Here is a 6,162-nt window from a genome sequence, read left to right on the forward strand (position 1 = left end):
AAGCAGGCGTTAAGCGCTCCCGATACGTAAGCCGAGCCCAAAGATAGTGCAATACCGCGGCCGGTCGCGGGGGAGGTGAAGCAGGGGTTAAGCACTCCCCATACGTTGGCCGAACCCGCAGATAGTGCAATACCGGGCCCGCCCACGGAGGAGGTGAAGCAGGAGTTAGGCAATCCTCATACGTGGGCAGATCGCGCAGCTAGGGAATACCTGGCCTACAATTATTACCAATGGCCCATTTCCTTTAAAACGAATCAGGTTTGTCGGCCTGCGAGGTGTTCAGGGCCAAGAGTTGTGACAGTAGCTGGTGACAGGACCAGCGCCATATAGCCCGCGGTTCTGCGCTTAGTCGGGTTGCGATAACGCGGAGGGAAGCGTCGGGGTGTAGCGAAAATAGTAAAAGGGCCTTCGTTGGCTCTGGTGTTGGTGACAGCAAAGGCAGAATGTAGGGTAAAGTTTTCCAATTCCCGTCGAAAAATGGCTTGCACGAAGGGAACTGAAATAGGGGAACATCAGGTCTACACCAAAAGAAAGCTGCGGGCGCCATCGTGTCCATTTCACCTCGAACGATTCGCACCATGTCCTCTGATGGCGACGCATCCTGCCGTGCGGTCTGATCTTCTTACGCCGACGTTGCAGCAGTATTGTGAATTCCAGTGAATGGGTGCTAGACGCGTCGGCTTTTTGCCTGCTCGAATTGTCGGCACTCTTTAATGAAGGCATCGACTGTAAAACACAGCTCTTGCACATGAGCACATTAAAGGCGGTGTCCGCCATGCCCTTAAGCCAATGCTCGACCTTCTCAGCGTCTGTCATTTCGTGATCGGCTTTACGATAAAGCGCCAGCACGTCCTGGATATGCGAAACATAGGGCTCTGTGGGGGGATTGGGCACGAGAGGCCAGTTCCTTATTTAAGGCAACTGTACGGCCAACTGGTTCCAAACAACTCCGTTAACTTCTCCCTGCATTTGTCCCAGCTGGTCAGCTGCTCTTCATGGTTTGGAACCATACCTTTGCCATGCCTTTTAGGTAGAGCAACAGGTTAGGTAGCATAAGTGTAGGGTCCCATCTCCTGATTCGACCCCCACGTTCGTAAATAGCCACCCACTTTCCAACGCCGGCACCATCAGTCCCGCAGAAAGTTCCGGGATAATTCCGCTGCACAACCACAACCGAAGGGGACAGCGTCGTAGCGGGTGATGGTGACATTGCAGGCGGCAATGACGATGATCTCGAGTGCTCACCATCATACACGATGAGGAAGGTTTTGCGACGTAAAGTGAGGAGCTCCGTTTCCAGCCGTGGTACCCCGAACCTCCCACTAATGTTATGGGGATGTTGGGAGTATAGGCTGAATATATTTACAGTATATGTACAAGCAAAGACGAGCAAACAACGTCTAGCACAATGTGAGAAGCTGAGATAATCTCATGGGGTTTCTGCAACGGAAAAGAAACCTACTATGAGTAAATATTTAAGAGGGAAAAACGAAATCAGGAAAAAAACAACTTATGATATTTCGAAGGGAAGCTCATTACTTTTCGCAGCGAAATCCGGATGTCCTAGAACACGCACTTATCAAGCGAGATACAACAAGGAAGGAGAAGCATTTGCTCGGTGTGTCATAGCTAGGGAAACGACGGAGCATGTTGTACTAGATGGTCAATAGATCTGCCCTGCAGTCGGTTTAGGCTCATCTGGCATGCTGAAGCCCTTGGGTTCAGGAGAAGAGCAGGCGGAAAGAAAACATCTGCAATAGAGATTAGTAAGAGGCGATTGGAAGATTGGTAGAGGAAAAGTAAAGAAACGACAAACATCGGAGGCACACAAACTGCCAATAGGGTTTCAGAAACTTTGCATAAAGGGATTCTTCGTCTGGATCTTTTTTTTTCATTTTTAAACATAGGCAGGGCATTAGCCAATATAATTGCAACAGCTTGGTGGCGCAACCCACCGCCGCGTTTCAAAGGAGACGCTCATAGCCTCCATCCACCCATTCAAATTCGATAGATGGGCCCAGTGGCCCCAGTGACCCCAGTGACAATACGGGGGCAATGTAGTCCGTCGCTAGATTGCATGGGCACAAATCGGATTAACGCCCACATTCATCCTAAGGCCAATTTCAGTTACACTTCCTCTTATGGACCCTAATTTGCTGTACGTGTTTCTGAACATTGGGAATGCGGAATGCCGAGACACTTGCACTTCGAAACTTGGAGTCTGCGAAATTTACAGTTCCCTGGCGTTAGCGCAGGTACTACGTTCTCAAATATATTAACTGGTAAATTGTATGATTATAATTTTTAGGTTTAGAATAAGAAGGAGAGCACTTAAGTGGCGCTGTTTTAAAGCCGTAGTTGTAGAACTGTCCCCGCCAAAGGTAATACTTTTCGGTTGGCACAATTTCGCCTCTGAAGCAATCCATGATGCACGGGCTCTAATACCACTTTCAGAAAAAAAAAACTGTAGTCATGCAACTTCAAGGTTTGGCTTTTTCGAATTTATAGGCCTATTTTGTGCTCATGTCGAAGTCGTGTGGACCGCTTCCAGTTAGTGTTTGAGGTATATTGTGGCAAGTGATATTTTGCGAACCCGCCGTGGTTGCTCAGTGGCTATGGTGTTGGGCTGCTGAACACGAGTTCGCGGCACCGAATCCCGGCCACTGCGCCTGCATTTCGATGGAGGTGAAATGCGAAAACACCCGTGCACTTAGATTTAGGTGCACGTTAAGGAACCCCGGGTGGTCGAAATTTCCGGAGTCCTCCACTACGGCATGCCTCATAATCAGAAATTGGTTTTGGCACGTTAAACCCTAGTATTTTTTTTTTTGCATTTAGCGATTCCGCGTTGTAATAAACAAAAAATCCTCTGGTTTGCTTCATAATGTTGCTATGACCATTGTTTTTGGGGCATCAGGCTTACGTAGCCCTTGGTTCATGACATCAGAATAAAGCTAGGCCTCCCTCTTTCAAATATATTACGGCCTTGTATGCACAGCACCGCAATGGGATGAAGGCGTTGATGTAGTATTGCGTCTTCAAAAAGTGGCGGTGTCGTTAACTATTCGAGAACAATGACGCAGCGTGGAACCGTCCATTATGAACCACATCAAAGAAGCTCCGATTCAATTCTGTGGTTGTCACATTAAGGAGATTATTAAATTACTTTCAGAGCATAAGTATGCATGAATGCCTAAATTGCAGAATGCTATATGCATATAATTCAACGATTACAAAAATATTTGATGAACAAGTACCCAAATATGGAAGAACTTTGTAATAATCGCTTTCAATTTGAAGTTCCTAAGTTCTTGTTAGTACCTCACAATTACAAATTACTTCGGCTAGATCGCAAAGGCAACAGCGGTTCAGTAACGTTGGAATATGACACAAAGTGCAGGACATGTAAAATCACATGGAGTGTAATCGCGAGAAACTATCCTTAGGTATTAATCGTAAGGTAGATTATGGTAGATTTTCAAGAACCTTGGACAATTTGACTGGACTATCGTAGGCAGAGCCAATTTCTGCTATTTCAGGCAGAACGTGGCGAATAGCAGAACAGAATTAGCCAAGTACAATGCGATAGCTTGAGAGCATTTCCTATTGCATAAAGTACGAAAGGAAAATCAAAATTTTTCGCGTATAAATCTATCTACAACATATTTACAAAGAGCGAATGCTCGCGGAGACGGGAGAGAGCGCAGAAAGGCTGTGTCCACTTTGCCTTGTCTTCGGGACCCTGGTCGTTCTCTTCGCCTCATCGTAACGCGACCTCCGGGTAAGAAAGCACCTACCCGCTAAATGGAACGCACATGAGAGGCATAGAAGCCGCGAAAGCATCACTGAATGCAGTGCCTACCTTTTAGAATTGCCCCATCTCACATTTCTGAAAGAACTTAGGTACTGCACTGAGTGAAGCTCCCCATAATTAGTGTGCGCCTATTTTCACTAACTGTTTTATAATGTGGTTTTATGTCCCGCCACATTGAGAAAATGGTGAAATGGACAGAGTATTGTTTGAAACCCAAACATGAAAGAGCCTTGACGTAGTAGTTCTGCGGAAACCCGCAGGGTGGAGAGAAGTAAAGAATAAAGGGAAAATCAGACATCCACCCGTTCGTAGCAATTGCTACAAAGGAAACCCATACGGGTTCCTCGTAAGAAAAGCCTCATAGTTGAAGAAAAATTGTTCCTGGTCCGGGACTCGAACCCGGGACCACCGCCTTTCCGGGGCAGCCGCTCTACCATCTGAGCTAACCAGGCGGCTAGATGATGGCAGGGCGAAGTCGAATTTGTCGACAACACGAAGCAAAGGCAAGAATTCTTCTTCTTCTTCTTCTTCTTCTTCATACGCCTGTTTTATGTCAACTGCAGGACGAAGGCCTCTCCCTGCGATCTCCAATTAGCGCTGTTCCGCGCTAATTCGCACATCGCGCACATCGCGTGTATTATGGAATCCCTCAATACACGCTGCTGCCCTGCATTTTGTTTCTCGGTGAATTGCTGAACTTCTTCAAGCCCAATGGAAGCCAAATATTATCCCTATACAATTAAGGATAATTATATTTCCGGCCTTTATAATTAATCCTAAGCTGCAGTTTGACTGCTTTACTGTGGGATTTACTAGTGCATATCGTCGAATATCTCACCAGACCGGCTACTGTTTTGAACAGGCATGGTGCTTTATTGTAAAATAAGTCTTCCAGCTCTACTAGTGCGTTTTATGGTAGAATGTGAATTCACGCTGTTTTTGTGATCCTATCCTAATAGGTAGAATATCAAGCTGTTTGGCGTTGGGCACTATGTTCAAAACTGACACTGTCTAAGTGTCAATTTTAAAGAGCCTCATTGATACCTACTTGAACCAGGGGTTATGCACATTACACTGAATCTCGTCATCCATACAACTTGGGTATCTCGTTATGTGCCACTCTTCAATGGACTGCTTTTCCTCCAATGTTGCTGACTGGGAATCTCCCCCTAAAGATCTGCCACACTTCGACAATAAATTTCGTCTAAGCTGTTGCGGTTCGTGGCTGAGTCAAACCCGACGTCATGGGGACGCCACAATATAGCGCGCATATGCAGATGTCTTTGCGCTCAAGCCTGAGACGTGCGAGTGTGATTTTTTAAGGGCCAAGCGCGAAGATAGTGCAATACCTGCATCGCCCACGGCGGAAGGGGCAGCAGCCGTTAACCACTACTAATACGTGGGCCAATCCCGAAGAAAATGCAATACCGGCCTCGGCCGCGGAAGAGGTTAAACAGACGTTAATCACTCCCCATACTGGACCGATCGTGAAGATTGCAATACCGGGTCCGCCCGCGGCGGAGGTGAAGCAGGCGTTAAGCACTCCCCATACATGGGCCAATTCAGAAGTTAGTGCAATACCGGGCCCGGCCGCGGCAGAGGTGAAGCAGCCGGTAAGCACTCCCCATACTGGACCGATCGTGAAGTTAGTGCAATAGCGGGCCAGGCTACGGCGCAGTTGAAGCAGCCGTTAAGCCCTCCCCATCCTGGAGCGATTGTGAAGACACTGCAATACCGGGCCCGGCCGTGGCGGAGTGGAAGCAGGCGTTAGGCACTCCCTGTACGTGGGCTGATCCCGAAGATAGTGCAATACCGGGCCCGGCCGCGGCACAGGTGATGCAGATCGTCAAGCACTCCCTATACATGGGGCGATGCCGAAGGTAGTCCAATTCCAGGCCAGCCGGCGGCGGAGGGAAAGCAGGCGTTGGTTAATCCCCATACGTGGACCGATCGCGACGGTAGGGCCATACCAGGCCCGCCCGCTGTTCAGGTAAAGCACGCGTTAGGCTCTCCCCGTACGTCTGCGGATACCGAAGGTAGTCCAATACCGGGTCCAGCCGCGCTGCAGGGAAGCAGATGTTACGCACTCCGCGTACGTGGGCCTATCGCAAAGCAGTGCAATACCGGGCCCGCCCGCGGCGGTAGTGACGCTGTCATTAGGCACTCCCCATTTGTGGGGCGCTCCCGAAGGTAAGGCAATACCGGGCCCGCCCGCGAGGGAAGTAAAGCAAGCGTTAGGCACTCCCCATACGTGTACCCAACCCAGAGATTGTGCAATACTGGGCCCGGCCGCGGCGGAGTTGAAGCAGGTGCTGAGCATTCGCCATACCTGGGCCGATCCCTAAAGT

At 48.8% G+C, this 6,162-nt stretch overlaps 1 non-coding gene across 1 annotated transcript; it reads right to left on the reverse strand.

The window, feature by feature from the left end:
• Nucleotides 1-4,190: 4,190 nt before the first annotated feature.
• TRNAS-GGA (transfer RNA serine (anticodon GGA)) lies at nt 4,191-4,266 on the reverse strand. The gene has a single exon. It is a non-coding gene; the product is annotated as a tRNA-Ser (tRNA).
• Between the last annotated feature and the right edge of the window lie 1,896 nt (nt 4,267-6,162).

Source organism: Dermacentor andersoni, chromosome 5 (assembly GCF_023375885.2).
Source record: "Dermacentor andersoni chromosome 5, qqDerAnde1_hic_scaffold, whole genome shotgun sequence".
Classification (NCBI taxonomy): Eukaryota; Metazoa; Arthropoda; class Arachnida; order Ixodida; family Ixodidae; genus Dermacentor; species Dermacentor andersoni.